The 24,990-nt window shown below is 41.2% G+C and overlaps 1 protein-coding gene and 1 long non-coding RNA gene across 2 annotated transcripts in view; one reads left to right on the forward strand and one right to left on the reverse strand.

The window, feature by feature from the left end:
• Positions 1–24,990, reverse strand: part of LOC139760453 (uncharacterized) — a 339,886-nt gene that overhangs the window by 131,789 nt on the left and 183,107 nt on the right. The window lies entirely within an intron of this gene.
• Positions 1–24,990, forward strand: part of LOC139760454 (uncharacterized) — a 238,432-nt gene that overhangs the window by 58,538 nt on the left and 154,904 nt on the right. The window lies entirely within an intron of this gene.

Below are 24,990 nucleotides of genomic sequence, written 5' to 3' on the forward strand. Positions count from 1 at the left end.
GGAACGAGGAGAAGAGGGAGACCAAATTGGAGGTGGAAAGATGGAGTGAAAAAGATTTTGTGTGATCGGGGCCTGAACATGCAGGAGGGTGAAAGGAGGGCAAGGAATAGAGTGAATTGGAGCGATGTGATATACCGGGGTTGACGTGCTGTCAGTGGATTGAATCAGGGCATGTGAAGCGTCTGGGGTAAACCATGGAAAGCTGTGTAGGTATGTATATTTGCGTGTGTGGACGTATGTATATACATGTGTATGGGGGTGGGTTGGGCCATTTCTTTCGTCTGTTTCCTTGCGCTACCTCGCAAACGCGGGAGACAGCGACAAAGCAAAAAAGAAAAAAAAAAAAAAATATACATATCAACATATACATACACACACACAGACATATGTATGCATGTGCATATTCATACTTGTAACATTAATATTCATAAAATGTACTGAATTTCACGAATATTAATGTTACAAATTCTTTGTGTATCTTATAATAAAAAATTCAATGATATTTCTTGTGATAAAGGAGTTACAGCAAATAACTAAATTGTGGTACTTCAGTCAATGCAATGGTCATAATTCTTACACGATTAAACAAAGCATTTGATCCTAGTCCTGTTTTTATACTATATCTATGTTGCTTTCAGTCTAACATAAAGATCCTAACCAGTCTCCTGAACATAAAATATATTACAATTTTTAAAAGGTATTCTACACACAGCCCACAGAATTTTCTTGTGGGTTTTTGACTAAGACATTCTTTACAGTATTGTTAACGCTGAAGGCTACATTTACATTAAAGGATTCAAGCAACCTGAGAAGTAACGTACAATTATCCCTTACAGGGAGAACTAAAAGATTCTTGGTATCAAGGGGAGGTTTGGGTTTAACTCTTTAAAATTATTTCTTTGCCAACTTAAGGGATTAATCAATGAAAGATCTAGGATACTTAAGACTTGGATCCAATGGAATATATCTCTAAAATTTATCAATAAATTCCAGACTGCATATATGTAATGACTAAGGAACATAGAACGGAATGATGATAATTTAACTCTGTCATATTGAGCTGAGTAATAATGAATATATGAACAAAAATTGGTGGGTTTTCTGTATAAGCTAAACCTAAATATGTTTCTATCTCTATGGATCATGTAATCTAAAATTGGTAACATACAATGATTTTCTATTTCTACAAGGAATTTGATGGAAGGTACTAAATTGTTAAGTATAGGGAAAATTTTTTATAAATTTTCCTTTGTTGGCCAAACAAAAAGAACATCATCTACATACCTAAACCAAACTGCCGTAGAGGGTAAGATTAGTCCTGATAATTTTGTTTCAAAGAATTCCATGTAATGACTAATTAATACAGGTAAAAGAGAGTTACCCATTGCAATACCAAATTTCTGAGCACCACATTCTCCATCAAATTGAAATAAACAATCTTTTATACACGATTTCATCAATCCTATAAACAGAATCTGAAACAGGTAAATCAATATTAGCCACGACATCAACCAAATATTATAAGAGGTCATCAACTGAAACTTGTGAGAACAAGGAGGAAACATGTTTTTTTTCTTTATTAAGCCCACTAGTGAGTAAGACATCAAACTGCAATATCATGAACAATGTAGATTTACTTAATAAGCTTAATGATGCCCATAATGATATTGATTTCAAACGACTAAGTTTTGATATTTCATCCTTGTTCACAAAATTTCCAGTTGATGACCTCTTAGAAATTTGGTTGATGTCTTGGATAACATTGATGTACCCGTTTCAAATTCTGTTTATTGAATTGAAAAACTGTGTATAAAAGACTGTACTTCAACTTAATGGAGATTACTATGCTCAGAATCTTTACATGAAATTCTTTGAAACAAAATTACTAAGAGATATCTTACCACCTAAGGCAGTTTTGTTTATGTATGCAGATGTTCTTTCTATATGGCCAACAAAAGAAAGTTTACAAACATTCCTTCCTTTACTTAACAATTTAGTACCTTCTGTTAACTTTACTGTAGAAGTGGAATATAATTGTATGTTACCATTTTTAGACTGCATGATCCATAGAAACAGAAACATGTTTAAGTTTAGCATATACAGAAAATGCACCAATGTTTGTTCATATATTCATTATGACTCAGCTCAACATGACAGTTAAATTATCATCATTCCAGTCAACATTCCTTAAGGCATTACATATATGCAGTCCAGAATTTATTGATGATGAGTTTTAAATGATAAATTTTATTGGATCCAAGTTAAAGTATTTTAGATCTTTCATTGATAAATCCCTAAAGTTGGCAAAGAATAATTTTAAAGAGGAAAATACCAAGAATCTTTTAGTTCTCCCTTTTAGTGGTAATTTCACATTACTTCCTTGGTTGCTTATCTCTATTAATGTAAGTGTAGCCTTCAGCAATAAAAAATACTATAAAGAATATCTTAATCAAAAACTTGCCACAAAATTCTGCAGGTTGTGTTTATAGAACACCTTGTTAAAATCCTAATATGTTTTATGCTGGGCAGACTGGTAAGGATCTTTATATTAGACTTCAGCAAAATAAATATAGTATAAGAACAGGTCAAGAATCAAGTGCTTTCCTTAATCATTCTAAAAATCATGCACACTGTACTGACTGGAAAAACACCAATTCAGTTATTTACTGTAACTCCCTTACCATTAGAAATATCATTCAGCCTCCAAATATCAAACATACAATGAATTGCAACCTTGACATCAGTGAAGGTCTACACAAACTGGATAGCTTTAATATTATATTTCTTGTATTATACTTTGTCACTGTCTCCCAGGTTAGCGAGGTACCACAAGGAAACAGACGAAAGAATGGGCCAGCCCATCCACATACACATGTATATACATACATGTCCACACAAGCACATATACATACCTATACATTTCAACATATACATATATATACATACAAAGACATATAAAAATATACACATGTACATAACTCATACTGTCTGCCTTTATTCATTCCCGTCGCCACCCCACCACACATGAAATGACAGCCCCCTCCCCCCACATGTGTGCGAGGTTGTGCTAGGAAAAGACAACAAAGGCCACATTCGTTCACACTTAGTCTCTAGCTGTCACATATAATGCACCGAAACCACGGCTCCCTTTCCACATCCAGGCCCAACAAAACTTTCCATGGTTTATCCTCGACACTTCACATGCCCTGGTTCAATTCATTGACAGCACGTCGACCCCAATATACCACATTGTTCCAATTCACTCTACTCCTTGCATGCCTTTCACCCTCCTGCATGTTCAGGCCCCGTCACTCAAAATCTTTTTCACTCCATCCTTCCACCTCCAATTTGGTCTCCCACTTCTCGTTCCCTCCACTTCTGACACATTTATCCTCTTTGTCAATCTTTCCTCACTCATTCTCTCCACGTGGCCAAACCATTTCAAAACACCCTCTTCTGCTCTCTCAACCACACTCTCTTTATTACCACACATCTCTCTTACCCTTTCATTACTTACTTGATCAAACCACCTTACACCACAGACTGTCCTCAAACAACTCATTTCCAACACATCCACCCTCTTCTGCACAACTCTATCTATAGCCCATGCCTCACAACCATATAACATTGTTGGAACCACTTTTCCTTCAAACATACCCTTTTTGCTTTCCAAGATAATGTTCTCGCCTTCCACACATTCTTCAATGCTCCCAGAACTCTCTCCCCCTTCCCTACCCTGTGACTCACTTCCACTGCCATGGTTCCATCCGCTGCCAAATCCACTCCCAGATATCTAACACTTCATTTCCTCCAGTTTTTCTCCATTCAAACTTACCTCCCTATTGACTTGACCCTCAACCCTACTGTACCTCATAACCTTGCTCTTATTCACATTTACTCTCAGCTTTCTTCTTTCACACACTTTACCAAACTCAGTCACCAGCTTCTGCAGTTTCTCACATGAATCAGCCACCAGTGCTGTATCATCAGAGAACAACAAATGACTCACTTCCCAATCCCTCTCATCCACAACAGACTGCATACTTGCCCCTCTCTCCAAACTTTTGCATTCACCTCCGTAACAACCCCATCCATAAACAAATTAAACAACCATGGAGACATAATGCACCCCTGCCGCAAACCAACATTCACTGAGAACCAATCACTTTCCTCTCTTCCTACTCATACACATGCCTTATATCCTCAATAAAAACTTTTCACTGCTTCTAGGAACTTGCCTCCCACACCATATATTCTTAATACCTTCCACAGAGCATCTCTATCAACTCTATCATATGCCTCCTCCAGATCCATAAATGCTACTTAAAAATCCATTTGCTTTTCTGAGTATTTTTCACATACATTCTTCAAAGCAAACACCTGATCCATACATCCTCTACCACTTCTGAACCCACACTGCTCTTCCCTAATGTGATGCTCTGTACATGCTTTCGCCCTCTCAATCAATACCCTACCATACAATTTACCAAGAATACTCAACAAACTTATACCTCTGTAATTTGAGCACTCACCTTTATCCCCTTTGCCTTTGTTCAATGGCACTACGCATGCATTCCGCCAATCCTCTGGCACCTCATCATGAGTCATACATACATTAAATATCCTTACCAACCAGTCAACAACACACGTACCCCCTTTTTTTATACCATCCAAACCCGCTGCCTTGCCGGCTTTCATCTTCCACAAAGCTTTTACCACCTCTTTTCTGTTTACCAAATCATTCTCCCTAACTCTCTCACTTCGCACACCACCTCGACCAAATCACCCTGTATCTACCACTCTATCATCTAAAACATTCAATAAACCTTCAAAATACTCACTCCATCTCCTTATCACATCACCACTACTTGTTATTAACTCCCCATTAGCCTCCTTCACCGATGTTCCCATTTGTTCTCTTGTCTTATGCACTTTACCTCCTACCAAAACATCTTTTTATTCTCCCTAAAATTAAATGATACTCTCTCATCCAAACTCTCATTTACCCTCTTTTTCACCTCTTGCACCTTTGCCTTGACCTCCTGTCTCTTTCTTTTATACATCTCCCACTCATTTCAGTATTTCCTGCAAAACTCGTCCAAATGCCTCTTTTTCACTAATAATCTTACTTCTTCATCACACCACTCACTACCCTTTCTAATCTGCCCATCTCCCACACTTCTCATGCCACAAGCATCTTTTGCACAAGCCATCACTGCTTCCCTAAATTCATCCCATTCCTCCCCCACTCCCCTTCCGTCCTTTGCTCTCACCTTCTTCCATTCTGCACTCAGTCTCTTCTGGTACTTCCCCACACAAGTCTCCTTCCCAAGCTCACTTACCACTCTCTTCACCCAACATTCTCTCTACTTTTCTGAAAACCTCTACAAATCTTCACCTTCGCCTCCACAAGATAATGATTGGACATCCCTCCAGTTGCACCTCTCAGCACATTAACATCCAAAAGTCTCTCTTTCGCTCGCCTATCAATTAACACGTAATCCAATAACACTCTCTGGCCATCTCTCCTACTTACGTATGTATATCTCTCTTTTTAAACCAGTCCTTTTTCAGCACACAAATCTACAAGCTCTTCACCATTTCGATTTACAATAGCTTTGTAGTACGCAAAATTTGTAAACAGTTCCCTTTCTTGTCCACATAATAAAAATTTTATGACAGGCATAAAGACAGACCAGAACACACCAACCCAAACACAACCAGATGGTAATGCTTGTTTACCAACGGCATCTTAGCTACATCTCTCCCTTGTACATCAACTGACTGTTCTGTGTCTTCTGTCTCATTCTTGTATCTCCCATGACGATGTGACCACTGCACAAGAGTGCACTTGGGAACTTATTGTGTTTGATATTCCTGTGGTTTTATGCATATACTAAATCAAGCATACATATTACTAGCAGTCAGTGATGCACATGATCTAGTATATGCATAAAACCACAGGAAAATCAAATACACTAAGTTCACAAGTGCACTTTTGTGCAATAATCACATCATCATGGGAGATACAAGAATGAGACAGAAGACCCTGAGGGGTGGGTATGCAGTCTGTTGGGGATGGGAGGACCTGGGAAGTGAGTCAGTTTTTGTTCACCAATGATACAACTCTGGTGACTGATTTGAGAGAGATACTGCAGAAGTTGGCGACTGAGTTTGGAAAAGTGTGTGTGAAAGGAGTAAATGTGAATACGAGCAAGGATATTAGGTTCAGTAGGATTGAGAAACAAGCTAATTGGAATTTAAGTTTGAATGAAGAAAAATTGGAGTAAGTCAAGTGTTTTAGATATCTGGGAGTGGATCTGGCAGCAGATGGAACCATGGAAGTGGAAGTGAGTCACAGGGTCGGGAGGGGGCGAAAGTTCTGGGAGTGTTGACAAAAGTGTGGAAGGCGAGAACATTATCCTAGAAAGCAAAAATGAGTATGTTTGAAGGAATATTGGTTCCAACAATGTTATATGGTTGCGAGGCATGGGCTATAGACAGTTTTGCAAAGGAGGGTGGATGTGTTGGAAATGAGAGGTTTGAGGAAAATATGTGGTGTGAGGTGGTTTGATCGAGTAAGTAATGAAAGGGTAGGAGAGATGTATGGTAATAAAAAGAGTATGGTTGAGAGAGCAGAAGAGGGTGTTTTGAAATGGTTTGGCCGTATGGAGACAGTGAGTGAGGAAAGATTGACAAAGAAGATATATGTGTCAGAGGTGGAGGGAACAAGGAAAAGTGGGAGACCAAATTGAAGGTGGAAGGATGGAGTGAAAAAGATTTTGAGCGATTGTTGCCTGAATAGGCAGGAGGGTGAAAGGCGTACAAGGAATAGAGTGAATTGGAACGATGTGGTATATCGGGGTTGACATGCTGTCAATGGATTGAACCAGGGCATGTGAAGTGTCTGGAGTAAACTATGGAAAGTTTTGTAAGGCCTGGACGTGGAAAGGGAGTTGTGGTTTCGGTGCATTACACAAGACAGCTAGAGACTGAGTGTGAACGAATGTGGCCTTTGTTGTCTTTTCCTAGCACTACCTCGCGCACGAGTGGGGGCAGGGGTTGTCATTTCATGTGTGGTGGGGTGGCGACGGGAATGAATAAAAGCAGCAAGTATGAATTATGTATATATGTATATATAAATATGTCTGTGTATGTATACATACATATAAGTTGAAATGTATAGGTATGTATATGTCTGTGTGTGGACATGTATGTATATACATGTGTATGTGGGTGGGTTGGGCCATTCTTTCGTCTGCTTCCTTGCGCTTCCTCACTAACGCGGAAGACAGCGACAAAGTATAATAAATAACAAATGAATATATATATATATATATATATATATATATATATATATATATATATATATATATATATATATATATATATATATATATATGTAACCAAGATGAGAAAAAAGGAGAGATAGGTGGTTATGTTTGAGGAAAGGAATCTGGATGTTTTGGCTCTGAGTGAAAAGAAGCTCAAGGGTAAAGGGGAAGAGTGTTTAGGAATGTCTTGGGAGTAAAGTCAGGGGTTGGTGAGAGGACAAGAGCAAAGGAAGGAGTAGCACTACTCCTGAAGCAGGGGATATGGGAGTATGTAATATAGTGTAAGAAAGTAAACTCTAGATTGATAAGGATAAAACTGAAAGTGGATGGAGAGGGATGGGTGATTAATGGTGCCTATGCACAGGGTCACAAGAAGAAATATCATGAGAGGCAAGTGTTTTGGAAGCATCTGAGTAAGTGTGATAGCTACTTTGATGCAGGAGACCGGGTTATAGTGATGGGTGATTTGAATCCAAAGGTGAGTAATGTGGCAGTTAAAGGTATAATTGGTGTACATAGGGTGTTCAGTGTTGTAAATGAAAATGGTGAAGCGCTTGCAGACAAATGTGTTGAAAAAGGACTGGTGACTGGAAATGCCTGGTTTAAAAAGAGATATACATAAGTATACGTATGTAAGTAGGAGAGATGGCCAGAGAGCATTATAGGATTACGTGTTAATTGACAGGCGTGTAAAAGAAAGACTTTTGGATGTTGTGTGCTGAGAGGGGCAGCTGGAGGGATGCCTGATCATTATCTTGCAGAAGCAACGGTGAAGATTTGTAAAGGTTTTCAGAAGAGAAGAGAGAATGTTGGGGTGAAGAGAGTAGTGAGAGCAAGTGAGCTTGGGAAGGAGACTTGTGAGAGGAAGTACCAGGAGAGATTGAGTGCCGAATGGAAAAAGGTGAGAACAAAGGACATAAGGGGAGTGGGGGAGGAATGGGGTGTATTTACTGAAGCAGTGATGGCTTGTGCAAAAGATGCTTGTGGCATGAGAAAGGGGGAGGTGGGCAGATTAGAAAGGGTAGTGAGTGGTGGGATGAAGTAAGGTTGGTAGTGAAAGAGAAGAGAGAGGTGTTTGGATGATTTTTTGCAGGGAAGTAGTGCAAACGACTGGAAGATGTATAAAAGAAAGAGGCAGGAGGTCAAGAGAAAGGTGCAAGAGGTGAAAAAGAGGGCAAATGAGAGTTGGGGTGAGAGAATCACTAAATTTTAGGCAGAATAAAAAGATATTTTGGAAGGAGGTAAATAATTGTGTAAGACGAGAACAAATGGGAACATCAGTGATGGGGGTTAATGGGGAGGTAATAACAAGTAGTGGTGGAAGGAGAAGGAGTGAGTATTTTGAATGTATATTGAATGTGTTTGATGATGGAGCGGCAAATTTAGGGTGTTTCAGTCAAGGTGGTGTGCAAAGTGAGAGGGATAGGGAGAATGGTTGGGTAAACAGAGAAGAGTTAGTGAAAGCTTTGCAGAAGATGAAAGCCAGCAGGCAGCAGGTTTAGATGGCATTGCAGTGGAATTTATGAAAAAAAGGGGTGACTGTGTTGTTGATTGGTTGGCAAGGTGTTTGCTTTGAAGAATGCATGTGAGAAATACTTAGAAAAACAGATGGATCTGTATGTAGCATTTATGGATCTGGAGAAAGCATATGATAGGGATGACAGAGATGCTTTGCAGAAGGTATTAAGAGTATATGGTGGGGGGTAGGTTGCTAGAAGCAGTGACACTTTTTAATAAGGATGTAAGGCATGTGTATGAGTATGAAGAGAGGAGGGTGAGAGTGATTGGTTCTCAGTAAATGTCAGTTTGCGACAGGGGTGGGTGATGTCCCAATGGTTGTTCAATGTTTATGGATGGGGTGGTTAGGGAGGTAAATGCAAGAGTTTTGGAGAGAGGGGTAACTATGCAGTCTGTTGTGGATGAGAGGGCCTGGGAAGTGAGTCAGCTGTTTGCCGATGATATGGTTCTGGTGGCTGATTCAGGTGAGAAACTACAGAGGTTGGTGATTGAGTTTGGAAAAGTGTGTGAAAGGAGAAAGTTGAGAGTTAATGTGAATAAGAGAAAGGTTATTAGGCTCAGTAGAGTTGAGGGACAAGTTAATTGGGATGTAAGCTTGAATAGAGAAACACTGGGAGAAGTGAACAGTTTTAGACATCTGGGAGTGGACTTAGCAGCGGATAGAACCATGAAAGCAGAGGTGAGTCACACGGTGGGGAAGTAATGAAGAATATGTGAAAGAAGAGAACGCTATCTCAGAGCAAAAATGGGTATGTCTGAAAGAATAGTAGTTCCAACAATGTTATATGGTTGTAGGGCATGGGCTATAGATAGGGTTGTACAGAGGAGGGTGGATGTGTTGGAAATGAAGTGCTTGAGAACAATATCTGGTGTGAGCTGGTTTGATCGAGCATGTAATGAAAGGGTAAGAGAGATGTGTGGTGATACAAAGAGTGTGGCTGGGAGAGCAGAAGAGGGTGTTTTGAAATGGTTTGGACATATGGAGAGAATGATTGAGGAAAGATTGACAAAGAGGATATATGTGTCAGAGGTGAAGGGAACAAGGAGAAGTGGGAGACCATAATGGAGGTGGAAGGATGGAGTGAAAAAGATTTTGAGCGATTGGAGCCTGAGCATACAGAATGGTAAGAGGTAGGCAAGGAATAGGGTGAATTGGAACAACGTGACATACCGGGGTCGACACAATGTCAATGGACTGAACCAGGGCAAGTGAAGTGTCTGGGGTAAACCATGGAGAGGTCTGTGGGGCCTGGATGTGGATAGGGAGCTGTGGTTTTGGTGAATTACACATGACAGCTAGACATCGAGCGTAGACGAATGTGGCTTTTTAGTCTGTATTCCTGGCACTGCCTTGCTGAAGCAGGGAATAGCAATGCTGTTTTTTCTGTCGGGCGGGGTAATGATAGGATTGGATGAAGCAAGTATGATATGTTAATGTGTAGGTATGTGTATGTATATGTATGTCTATGTTAATATGTATATGTGTGGAGATGGGTATTTATGTATACTTATGTGTATAAGAGTGGATGGGCCATTTTTTCATCTGTTTCCTGGTGCTACCTCGCTGATGTAGGAAACAACGATTATGTATAATACTAATAATAACATTAATATATCTATATTCTATTTATCAAACTTTGTTGCCATCTCCCGCATTAGCGAGGTATCGCAAGGAAACAGACGAAAGAACAGCCCAACCCACCCACATACAAATGTATAAACATAATTGCCCACACACACACATATACATACCTATACATTTCAGCATATATATATATATATATATCTTTCTTTTCTTTCTTTCATACTATTCACCATTTCCCGCATTAGCGAGGTAGCGTTAAGAACAGAGGACTGGGCCTTTGAGGGAATATCCTCACCTGGCCCCCTTCTCTGTTCCTTCTTTTGGAACAGTATATATATATATATATATATATATATATATATATATATATATATATATATATATATATATATATATATATTTTTTTTTTTTTCATACTATTCGCTATTTCCCGCGATAGAGAGGTAGCGTTAAGAACAGAGGACTGGGCCTTTGAGGGAATATCCTCACCTGGACCTCTTCTCTGTTCCTTCTTTTGGGGGAAAAAAAAAAACAAAAAAAACAAAAAAAAACGAGAGGGGAGGATTTCCAGCCCCCCGCTCCCTTCCCTTTTAGTCACCTTCTACGACACGCAGGGAATACGTGGGAAGTATTCTTTCTCCCCTATCCCCTATATATATATACATATATATATATATATTTTTTTTTTTGCTTTGTCGGTCTCCCGCGTTTGCGAGGTAGCGCAAAGAAACAGACGAAAAAAATGGCCCAACCCACCCCCATACACATGTATACACATGCGTCCACACACGCAAATATACATACCTACACAGCTTTCCATGGTTTACCCCAGACGCTTCACATGCCCTGATTCAATCCACTGACAGCACGTCAACCCCGGTATACCACATCGATCCAATTCACTCTATTCCTTGCCCTCCTTTCACCCTCCTACATGTTCAGGCAGGCCCCGATCGCACAAAATCTTTTTCACTCCATCTTTCCACCTCCAATTTGGTCTCCCACTTCTCCTCGTTCCCTCCACCTCCGACACATATATCCTCTTGGTCAATCTTTCCTCACTCATTCTCTCCATGTGCCCAAACCATTTCAAAACACCCTCTTCTGCTCTCTCAACCACGCTCTTTTTATTTACACACATCTCTCTTACCCTTACGTTACTTACTCGATCAAACCACCTCACACCACACATTGTCCTCAAACATCTCATTTCCAGCACATCCACCCTCCTGCGCACAACTCTATCCATAGCCCACGCCTCGCAACCATACAACATTGTTGGAACCACTATTCCTTCAAACATACCCATTTTTGCTTTCCGAAATAATGTTCTCGACTTCCACACATTCTTCAAGGCTCCCAGGATTTTCGCCCCCTCCCCCACCCTATGATCCACCTCCGCTTTCATGGTTCCATCTGCTGCCAGATCCACTCCCAGATATCTAAAACACTCCACTTCCTCCAGTTTTTCTCCATTCAAACTTACCTCCCAATTGACTTGACCCTCAACCCTACTGTACCTAATAACCTTGCTCTTATTCACATTTACTCTTAACTTTCTTCTTTCACACACTTTACCAAACTCAGTCACCAGCTTCTGCAGTTTCTCACATGAATCAGCCACCAGCGCTGTATCGTCAGCGAACAACAACTGACTCACTTCCCAAGCTCTCTCATCAACAACAGACTTCATACTTGCCCCTCTTTCCAAAACTCTTGCATTCACCTCCCTAACAACCCCATCCATAAACAAATTAAACAACCATGGAGAAATAACACACCCCTGCCGCAAACCTACATTCACTGAGAACCAATCACTTTCCTGAACTCTTCCTACACAGACACATGCCTTACATCCTCGATAAAAACTTTTCACTGCTTCTAACAACTTGCCTCCCACACCATATATTCTTAATACCTTCCACAGAGCATCTCTATCAACTCTATCATATGCCCTCTCCAGATCCATAAATGCTACATACAAATCCATTTGCTTTTCTAAGTATTTCTCACATACATTCTTCAAAGCAAACACCTGATCCACACATCCTCTACCACTTCTGAAACCACACTGCTCTTCCCCAATCTGATGCTCTGTACATGCCTTCACCCTCTCAATCAATACCCTCCCATATAATTTACCAGGAATACTCAACAAACTTATACCTCTGTAATTTGAGCACTCACTCTTATCCCCTTTGCCTTTGTACAATGGCACTATGCATGCATTCCGCCAATCCTCAGGCACCTCACACCATGAGTCATACATACATTGAATAACCTTACCAACCAGTCAATAATACAGTCACCCCCTTTTTTAATAAATTCCACTGCAATACCATCCAAACCTGCTGCCTTGCCGGCTTTCATCTTCCGCAAAGCTTTTACTACCTCTTCTCTGTTTACCAAATCATTTTCCCTAACCCTCTCACTTTGCACACCACCTCGACCAAAACACCCTATATCTGCCACTCTATCATCAAACACATTCAACAAACCTTCAAAATACTCACTCCATCTCCTTCTCACATCACCACTACTTGTTATCATCTCCCCATTTGCGCCCTTCACTGAAGTTCCCATTTGCTCCCTTGTCTTACGCACTTTATTTACCTCCTGCCAGAACATCTTTTCATTCTCCCTAAAATTTAATGATACTCTCTCACCCCAACTCCCATTTGCCCTTTTTTTCACCTCTTGCACCTTTCTCTTGACCTCCTGTCTCTTTCTTTTATACATCTCCCACTCAATTGCATTTTTTCCCTGCAAAAATCGTCCAAATGCCTCTCTCTTCTCTTTCACTAATAATCTTACTTCTTCATCCCACCACTCACTACCCTTTCTAATCAACCCACCTCCCACTCTTCTCATGCCAAAAGCATCTTTTGCGCAATCCATCACTGATTCCCTAAATACATCCCATTCCTCCCCCACTCCCCTTACTTCCATTGTTCTCACCTTTTTCCATTCTGTACTCAGTCTCTCCTGGTACTTCCTCACACAGGTCTCCTTCCCAAGCTCACTTACTCTCACCACTCTCTTCACCCCAACATTCACTCTTCTTTTCTGAAAACCCATACAAATCTTCACCTTAGCCTCCACAAGATAATGATCAGACATCCCTCCAGTTGCACCTCTCAGCACATTAACATCCAAAAGTCTCTCTTTCGCGCGCTTGTCAATTAACACGTAATCCAATAACGCTCTCTGGCCATCTCTCCTACTTACATATGTATACTTATGTATATCTCGCTTTTTAAACCAGGTATTCCCAATCACCAGTCCTTTTTCAGCACATAAATCTACAAGCTCTTCACCATTTCCATTTACAACACTGAACACCCCATGTATACCAATTATTCCCTCAACTGCCACATTACTCACCTTTGCATTCAAATCACCCATCACTATAACCCGGTCTTGTGCATCAAAACCACTAACACACTCATTCAGCTGCTCCCAAAACACTTGCCTCTCATGATCTTTCTTCTCATGCCCAGGTGCATATTCACCAATAATCACCCCTCTCTCTCCATCAACTTTCAGTTTTACCCATATTAATCGAGAATTTACTTTCTTACATTCTATCACATACTCCCACAACTCCTGTTTCAGGAGTACTACTACTCCTTCCCTTGCTCTTGTCCTCTCACTAACCCCTGACTTTACTCCCAAGACATTCCCAAACCACTCTTCCCCTTTACCCTTGAGCTTCGTTTCACTAAGAGCCAAAACATCCACGTTCCTTTCCTCAAACATACTACCTATCTCTCCTTTTTTCACATCTTGGTTACATCCACACACATTTAAACACCCCAGTCTGAGCCTTCGAGGAGGATGAGCACTCCCCGCGTGACTCCTTCTTCTGTTTCCCATATTAGAAAGTTAAAAAAAAATACAAGGAGGGGAGGATTTCTGGTCCCCCGCTCCCGTCCCCTCTAGTCGCCTTCTACGGCATGCGAGGAATGCGTGGGAAGTATTGTTTCACCCCTATCCCCCGGGATAATATATATATATATATATATATATATATATATATATATATATATATATATATATATATATATATATATATTTTTTTTTTTTTGCTTTGTCGCTGTCTCCCGCGTTTGCGAGGTAGCGCAAGGAAACAGACGAAAGAAATGGCCCAACCCACTCCCATACACATGTATATACATACGTCCACACACGCAAAATATACATACCTACACAGCTTTCCATGGTTTACCCCAGATGCTTCACATATATATATATATATATATATATATATTATTTATTATATTATTATACTTTGTCGCTGTCTCCCGCGTTTGCGAGGTAGCGCAAGGAAACAGACGAAAGAAATAGCCCAACCCCCCCCCCATACACATGTATATACATACGTCCACACACGCAAATATACATACCTACACAGCTTTCCATGGTTTACCCCAGACGCTTCACATGCCTTGATTCAATCCACTGACAGCACGTCAACCCCGGTATACCACATCGCTCCAATTCACTCTATTCCTTGCCCTCCTTTCACCCTCCTGCATGTTCAGGCCCCGATCACACAAAATCTTTTTCACTCCATCTTTCCACCTCCAATTTGGTCTCCCTCTTCTCCTCGTTCCCTCCATCTCCGACACATATATCCTCTTGGTCAATCTTTCCTCACTCATTCTCTCCATGTGCCCAAACCACTTCAAAACACCCTCTTCTGCTCTCTCAACCACGCTCTTTTTATTTCCACACATCTCTCTTACCCTTACGTTACTCACTCGATCAAACCACCTCACACCACACATTGTCCTCAAACATCTCATTTCCAGCACATCCATCCTCCTGCGCACAACTCTATCCATAGCCCACGCCTCGCAACCATACAACATTGTTGGAACCACTATTCCTTCAAACATACCCATTTTTGCTTTCCGAGATAATGTTCTCGACTTCCACACATTCTTCAAGGCCCCCAGAATTTTCGCCCCCTCCCCCACCCTATGATCCACTTCCGCTTCCATGTTTCCATCCGCTGCCAGATCCACTCCCAGATATCTAAAACACTTCACTTCCTCCAGTTTTTCTCCATTCAAACTCACCTCCCAATTGACTTGATCCTCAACCCTACTGTACCTAATAACCTTCCTCTTATTCACATTTACTCTTAACTTTCTTCTTCCACACACTTTACCAAACTCAGTCACCAGCTTCTGCAGTTTCTCACATGAATCAGCCACCAGCGCTGTATCATCAGTGAACAACAACTGACTCACTTCCCAAGCTCTCTCATCCCCAACAGACTTCATACTTGCCCCTCTTTCCAAAACTCTTGCATTCACCTCCCTAACAACCCCATCCATAAACAAATTAAACAACCATGGAGACATCACACACCCCTGCCGCAAACCTACATTCACTGAGAACCAATCACTTTCCTCTCTTCCTACACGTACACATGCCTTACATCCTCGATAAAAACTTTTCACTGCTTCTAACAACTTTCCTCCTACACCATATATTCTTAATACCTTCCACAGAGCATCTCTATCAACTCTATCATATGCCTTCTCCAGATCCATAAATGCTACATACAAATCCATTTGCTTTTCTAAGTATTTCTCACATACATTCTTCAAAGCAAACACCTGATCTACACATCCTCTACCACTTCTGAAACCACACTGCTCTTCCCCAATCTGATGCTCTGTACATGCCTTCACCCTCTCAATCAATACCCTCCCATATAATTTACCAGGAATACTCAACAAACTTATACCTCTGTAATTTGAGCACTCACTCTTATCCCCTTTGCCTTTGTACAATGGCACTATGCACGCATTCCGCCAATCCTCAGGCACCTCACCATGAGTCATACATACATTAAATAACCTTACCAACCAGTCAACAATACAGTCACCCCCTTTTTTAATAAATTCCACTGCAATACCATCCAAACCTGCTGCCTTGCCGGCTTTCATCTTCCGCAAAGCTTTCACTACCTCTTCTCTGTTTAACAAATCATTTTCCCTAACCCTCTCACTTTGCACACCACCTCGACCAAAACATATATATATATATATATATATATATATATATATATATATATATATATATATATATATATATATATATACATACATACACATACATAAAGCAAATATACACACACACACACACATATGCATATATATACATATGAAAAATGTAAGAAATAATTTAGAAAACTGAAACTTCTAGCTTAAAATGAAATGAGAAAATGAATGTCACATAATGGTTCAACCTCTGGCTATGGAAAGGGAAATGTATAATTTATTTACACAAACGTCAATAGTAGTTCTCATCAGTTTAACCACTGTATCAATAAGCTTCAATGTCTAAGCTACATTTTTTTTTCCAATTTCACTATTTTCTTGTCAAAGCACCATGTATGAAAACTATCACTCCAGTAACACAACTATAAAACATTTACTTCCCCTTTAAAAAAGTTCTGGGGAAGTCTGTCTCGATACACTGCGGGACACTCTACCACCTGGCGAGGTTCGTGTTGCAATGGTTCTTGATTCACAAACGTAGTAGCATCACTGGTGGGCGGAAGAACACTCTTGCAACCACAGCAAGGATCACAGTCCGTGCAACTCCATTATGATGGTTCTTCTCATGACGCGACACTTAAGCTTTCTGTACTGCTTCGGTGGGTGTGTGTGTGTGACACTGGTGACTGTTAACATCCAGCTGCACTACACCATTACTGCAACGTAGTTTGCGTTACTAGTTGCAGCAGTTGGAAGGTGTCCCACTCCAAAACCTTCACAGAAGTCATATATATATATATATATATATATATATATATATATACCTCGCAAACGCGGGAGACAGCGACAAAGTATAAAAAAAAAAATATATATATATATATATATATATATATATATATATATATATATATATATATATATATATATATATTTTTTTTATACTTTGTCGCTGTCTCCCGCGTTTGCGAGGTAGCGCAAGGAAACAGACGAAAGAAATGGCCCAACCCACCCCCATACACATGTATATACATACGTCCACACACGCAAATATACATACCTACACAGCTTTCCATGGTTTACCCCAGACGCTTCACATGCCCTGATTCAATCCACTGACAGCACGTTAACCCCGGTATACCACATCGATCCAATTCACTCTATTCCTTGCCCTCCTTTCACTCTCCTGCATGTTCAGGCCCCAATCACACAAAATCTTTTTCACTCCATCTTTCCACCTCCAATTTGGTCTCCCACTTCTCCTCGTTCCCTCCACCTCCGACACATATATCCTCTTGGTCAATCTTTCCTCACTCATTTTCTCCATGTGCCCAAACCATTTCAAAACACCCTCTTCTGCTCTTTCAACCACGCTCTTTTTATTTCCACACATCTCTCTTACCCTTACGTTACTTACTCGATCAAACCACCTCACACCACACATTGTCCTCAAACATCTCATTTCCAGCACATCCATCCTCCTGCGCACAACTTTATCCATAGCCCACGCCTCGCAACCATACAACATTGTTGGAACCACTATTCCTTCAAACATACCCATTTTTGCTTTCCGAGATAATGTTCTCGACTTCCACACATTCTTCAAGGCTCCCAGGATTTTCGCCCCCTCCCCCACCCTATGATCCACTTCCACTTCCATGGTTCCATCCGCTGCCAGATCCACTCCCAGATATCTAAAACACTCCACTTCCTGCAGTTTTTCTCCATTCAAACTTACCTCCCAACTGACTTGACCTTCAACCCTACAGTACCTAATAACCTTGCTCTTATTCAAATTTACTCTTAACTTTCTTCTTTCACACACTTTACCAAACTCAGTCACCAGCTTCTGCAGTTTCTCACATGAATCAGCCACCAGCGCTGTATCATCAGCGAACAACAACTGACTCACTTCCCAAGCTCTCTCATCCCCAACAGACTTCATACTTGCCCCTCTTTCCAAAACTCTTGCATTCACCGCCCTAACAACCCCATCCATAAACAAATTAAACAACCATGGAGACATCACACACCCCTGCCGCAAACCTACATTCACTGAGAACCAATCACTTTCCTCTCTTCCTACACGTACACATGCCTTACATTCTCGATAAAAACTTGAAGCAGTTCAATCCTTTGATAGAACATCAACCCTGGTATTTCAAATCGTTCCAATGCACTCTATTCTTTGTACGCTTTTCACCCTCCTGTATGTTCAGGCCCCGATCACTCAAAATCTTTTTCACTCAATCCTTCCACCTCCAATTTGGTCTCCCACTTCTCCTCAGTCCCTCCACCTCTAACACATATATCCTCTTTGTCAATCTTTCCTCGCTCATTCTCTCCATGTGACAAAACCATTTCAATACATCCTCTTCTGCTCTCTCAACCACACTCTTTTTACTAATACACATCTCTCCTACCCATTCATTACTTACTCGCTCAATCAAACCACCTCACATCACATATTGTCCTCAAACATTTCATTTCCAACATATCCACCCTCCTCTGCACAACCCTATCTATAGCCCAAGACCCACAACCACATAACATTGTTGGAACCACTATTCCTTCAAACATACCCATTTTTGCTCTTCGAAGTAAAATTTTCACCTTCCACATATTCTTCAATGCTCCCAGAAACTTCGCCCCTCCCCCATCCTGTGACTTACTTCAACTTCCATGGTTCCATCCGCTGCCAAATCCATCCCCAGATAACTAAAACACTTCACTTCCTCCAGTTTTTCTCCATTCAAACTTACCTCCCATTTGACTTGTCCCTTAACCCTACCTTGCTCTTATTCATATTTACTCTCAGCTATCTTCTTTCATACACTTTATCAAACTCAGTTACCAACTTCTGTAGTTTCTCACCCGAATCAGCCACCAGCGCTGTATCATCAGCGAACAACAACAGACTTACTTTCTAAGCCCTCTCATCCAAAACAGACTGCATATTTGCCCCTCTCTCTAAAACTTTTGCATTTACCTCCCTGACAAGCCCATCCAAAAACAAATTAAACACCCATGCACCCCTGCCCCAAACCGATATTCACTGGGAACCAATCACTTTCCTGTCTTCCTACTCATACAAATGTAGGTTTGGATGGTATTGCAGTGGAATTCATTAAAAAAGGGGGTGACCGTGTTGTTGACTGGTTGGTAAGGATATCTAATGTATGTATGACTCATGGTGAGGTGCCTGAGGATTGGCAGAATGCATGCATAGTGCCAATGTACAAAGGTAAAGGGGATAAAGGTGAGTGCTCAAATTACAGAGGTATATGTTTGCTGAGTATTCCTGGGAAATTATATGGGAAGGTATTGATTGAGAGGGTGAAGGCATGTACAGAGCATCAGAATGGGGAAGGACATTTATGGATCTGGAGAAGGCATATGATAAGAGTTGATAGAGATGCTCTGTGGAAGGTATCAAGAATTTATGTTATGGGAGGCAAGTTGTCAGAAGCAGTTAAAAGTTTTTATCATGGGTGTAAGGCATGTGTGCGAGTGGGAAGAGAGGAAAGTGACTGATTCTCAGTGAATGTCGGCTTGCGGCAAGGGTGTGTGATGTCTCCATGGTTGTTGAACCTGCTTATGGATGGGGTTGTTAGGGAGGTGAATGCAAGAGTTTTCGAGAGAGGGGCAAGTATGCAGTCTGTTGTAGATGAGAGAGCTTGGGAAGTGAGTCAACTCTATCATATGCCTTCTCCAGGTCCATAAAAGCTACATACAAATCCATTTGATTTTCTAAGTATTTCTCACATACATTCTTCAAAGCAAACACCTGATCCACACATCCTCTACCAATTCTGAAACCACACTGCTCTTCCCCAATCTGATGCTCTGTACATGCCTTTACCCTCTCAATCAATACTCTCCCAGGAATACTCAACAAACTTATACCTCTGTAATTTAAGCACTCACTTTTTTCCCCTTTGCCTTTGTACAATGGCACTATGCAAGCATTCCATCAATCCTCAGGCACCTCACCATGAGTCATACATACATTAAATAACCTTACCAACCAGTCAACAATACAGTCACCCCCTTTTTCAATCAATTCCACTGCAATACCATCCAAACCCGCTGCCTTGCCAGCTTTCATCTTACGCAAAGCTTTTACTACCTCTTCTCTGTTTACCCAATCATTCTCCCTACCCCTCTCATTTTGCACACCACCTTGACGAAAACACCCTATATCTGCCACTCTATCATCAAACACATTCAACAAACCTTCAAAACACTCACTCCACCTCCTTCTCACATCACCACTACTTGTTATCACCTCCCCATTTGCCCCCTTTACTGAAGTTCCCATTTGTTCCCTTGTTTTACGCACTTTATTTACCCCCTTCGAAAATGTCTTTTTATTCTCCCTAAAACTTAATGATACTCTCTCACTCCAACTCTCATTTGCCCTCTTTTTCACCTCGTGCACCTTTCTCTTGACCTCCTGCCTCTTTCTTTTATACATCTCCCACTCATTTGCACTATTTCCCTGCAAAACTCATCCAAATGCCTCTCTCTTCTCTTTCACTAATAATCTTACTTCTTTATCCCACCATTCACTACCCTTTCTAATCTGCCCACCTCCCACGCTTCTCATGCCACAAGTATCTTTTACGCAAGCCATCACTGCTTCCCTATATACATCCCATTCCTCCCCAACTCCCCTTACCTCCTTTGTTCTCACCATTTTCTATTCTGTACTCAGTCTCTCCTGGTACTTCCTCACACAAGTCTCCTTCCCAAGCTTACTTACTCTCACCACTCTCTTCACTCCAACATTCATTTTTCTTTTCTGAAAACCTTTACAAATCTTCACCTTTGCCTCAACAAGATAATGATCAGACATCCCTCCAGTTGCAATTATCAGTACATTAACATCCAAAAGTCTCTTTCACAGGCCTATCAACATGTAATCCAATAACGCTCTCTGGCCATCTCTCCTACTTACATATGTATACTCATATATATCTCTCTTTTTAAACCAGTTATTCCCAATCACCAATCCTTTTTCAGCACATAAACCTACAAGCTCTTCACCATTTCCATTTACAACACTGAACACCCCATGTACACCAATTATTCCCTCAACTACCACATTACTCACCTTTGCATTCAAATCACCCATCACTATAACCCAGTCTCGTGCATCAAAACTACTAACACAATCACTCAGCTGCCCCCAAAACACTTGCCTTTCATGTTCTTTCTTCTCATGACCAGGTGCATATGCACCAATAATCATCGATCTCTCTCTATCCACTTTCAGTTTTACCCATATCAATCTAGAGTTTACTTTCTTACACTCTATCACATACTCCCACCACTCATGTTTCAGGAGTAGTGCTACTCCTTCCCTTGCTCTTGTCCTCTCACTAATGCATGAGTTTTCTCCCAAGACATTCCCAAACCACTCTTCCCCTTTACCCTTGAGCTTCTTTTCACTCAAAGCCAAAACATCTAGATTCCTTTCCTCAAACATACTACCTACCTCTCCTTTTTACTCATCTTAGTTATATCCACAAATATCTAGACACCCCAATCTGAGGCTTTGAGGAGGATGAGCACTCCCAGCATGACTCCTTCTGTTTCTCCTTTCAGAAAGTTAAAATACAAGGAGGGGCAGGTTTCCAGCCATCTGCTCCAGTACCTTTTAGTCGCCTTCTACAACCCGTGAGAAATGCGTGGGAAGTATTCTTTCTCCCCTATCCCCAGAGATAATTGTGTACATACATACATATTTATATATTTATAATCATTTTGCTTTGTCGCTGTCTCCCACGTTTGCGAGGTAGTGCAAGGAAACAGACGAAAGAAATGGCCCAACCCACCCCCATACACATGTATATACATACACGTCCCCACACGCAAATATACATACCCATACATCTCAATGTACACATATATATACAAACAGACACATACATATATACACATGCACACAATTCACACTGTCTGCCTTTATTCATTCCCATCGCCACCTCGACACACATGGGATAACATCCCCCTCCCCCCTCATGTGTGCGAGGTAGCGCTAGGAAAAGACAACAAAGACCACATTCGTTCACACTCAGTCTCTAGCTGTCACGCAATAATGCCCGAAACCACAGTTCCCTTTTCACATCCAGGCCCCAAAGAACTTTCCATGGTTTACCCCAGACGCTTCACATGCCCTGATTCAATCCACTGACAGCATGTCGACTAAGGTATACCACATCGATCCAATTCACTCTATTCCTTGCCCGCCTTTCACCCTCCAGCATGTTCAGGCCCCAATCAATCAAAATCTTATTCACTCCATCTTTCCACCTCCAATTTGGTCTCCTACTTCTCGTTCCCTCCACTTCCGACACATATATCCTCTTGGTCAATCTTTCCTCACTCATTCTCTCCATGTGACCAAACCATTTCAAAACACCCTCTTCTGCTCTCTCAACCACGCTCTTCTTATTTCCACACATCTCTCTTACCCTATCATTACTTACTTGATCAAACCACCTCACACCACATATTGTCCTCAAACATCTCATTTCCAGCACATCCACCCTCCTGCACACAACTCTATCCATAGCCCATGCTTCGCAACCATACATCACTGTTGGAACCACTATTCCTTCAAACATACCCATTTTTGCTTTCCGAGATAATGTTCTCGACTTCCACACATTCTTCAAGGCTCCCAGGGTTTTCGCCCCCTTCCCCACCCTATGATTCACTTCCATTTCCATGGTTCCATCCACTGCCAGATCCCCTCCCAGATATCTAAAACACTCCACTTCCTCCAGTTTTTCTCCATTCAAACTTACCTCACAATTGACTTGACCCTCAACCCTACTGTACCTAATAACCTTGCTCTTATTCACATTTACTCTTAACTTTCTTCTTTCACACACTTTACCAAACTCAGTCACCAGCTTCTGCAGTTTCTCACATGAATCAGCCACCAGCGCTGTATCATCAGCGAACAACAACTGACTCACTTCCCAAGCTCTCTCATCCACAACAGACTGCATACTTGCCCCTCTTTCCAAAACTCTTGCATTCACCTCCCTAACAACCCCATCCATAAACAAATTAAACAACCATGGAGACATCATACACCCCTGCCACAAACGTACATTCACTGAGAACCAATCACTTTCCTCTCTTCCTACACGTACACATGCCTTACATCCTCGATAAAAACTTTTCACTGCTTCTAACAACTTGCCTCCCACACCATATATTCTTACTACCTTCCACAGAGCATCTCTATCAACTCTATCATATGCCTTCTCCAGATCCATAAATGCTACATACAAATCCATTTGCTTTTCTAAGTATTTCTCACATACATTCTTCAAAGCAAACACCTGATCTACACATCCTCTACCACTTCTGAAACCACACTGCTCTTCCCCAATCTAATGCTCTGTACATGCCTTCACCCTCTCAATCAATACCAGGAATACTCACTCTCAATCAATCAATACCCTCCCATATAATTTACCAGGAATACTCAACAAACTTATACCTCTGTAATTTAAGCACTCACCTTTGTCCCCTTTGCCTTTATACAATGGCACTATGGACGCATTCTGCCAATCCTCAGGCACCTCACCATGAATCATACATACATTAAATAACCATGCCAACCAGTCAACAATACAGTCACCCCCTTTTTTAATAAATTCCACTGCAATACCATCCAAACCTGCTGCCTTGCCGGCTTTCATCTTCCGCAAGGCTTTTCCAACCTCTTCTCTGTTTACCAAATCATTTTCCCTAACCCTCTCACTTTGCACACCACCTCGACCAAAACACCCTGTATCTGCCATATATATACATATATTTTTATATATTTATTTTTTTATTTATTATACTTTGTCGCTGTCTCCCGCGTTTGCGAGGTAGCGCAAGGAAACAGACGAAAGAAATGGCCCAACCCCCCCCATACACATGTATATACATACGTCCACACACGCAAATATACATACCTACACAGCTTTCCATGGTTTACCCCAGACGCTTCACATGCCTTGATTCAATCCACTGACAGCACGTCAACCCCGGTATACCACATCGCTCCAATTCACTCTATTCCTTTCCCTCCTTTCACCCTCCTGCATGTTCAGGCCCCGATCACACAAAATCTTTTTCACTCCATCTTTCCACCTCCAATTTGGTCTCCCTCTTCTCCTCGTTCCCTCCACCTCCGACACATATATCCTCTTGGTCAATCTTTCCTCACTCATTCTCTCCATGTGCCCAAACCACTTCAAAACACCCTCTTCTGCTCTCTCAACCACGCTCTTTTTATTTCCACACATCTCTCTTACCCTTACGTTACTCACTCGATCAAACCACCTCACACCACACATTGTCCTCAAACATCTCATTTCCAGCACATCCATCCTCCTGCACACAACTCTATCCATAGCCCACGCCTCGCAACCATACAACATTGTTGGAACCAGTATTCCTTCAAACATACCCATTTTTGCTTTCCGAGATAATGTTCTCGACTTCCACACATTCTTCAAGGCCCCCA

Source organism: Panulirus ornatus, chromosome 37, assembly GCF_036320965.1.
Source record: "Panulirus ornatus isolate Po-2019 chromosome 37, ASM3632096v1, whole genome shotgun sequence".
Classification (NCBI taxonomy): Eukaryota; Metazoa; Arthropoda; class Malacostraca; order Decapoda; family Palinuridae; genus Panulirus; species Panulirus ornatus.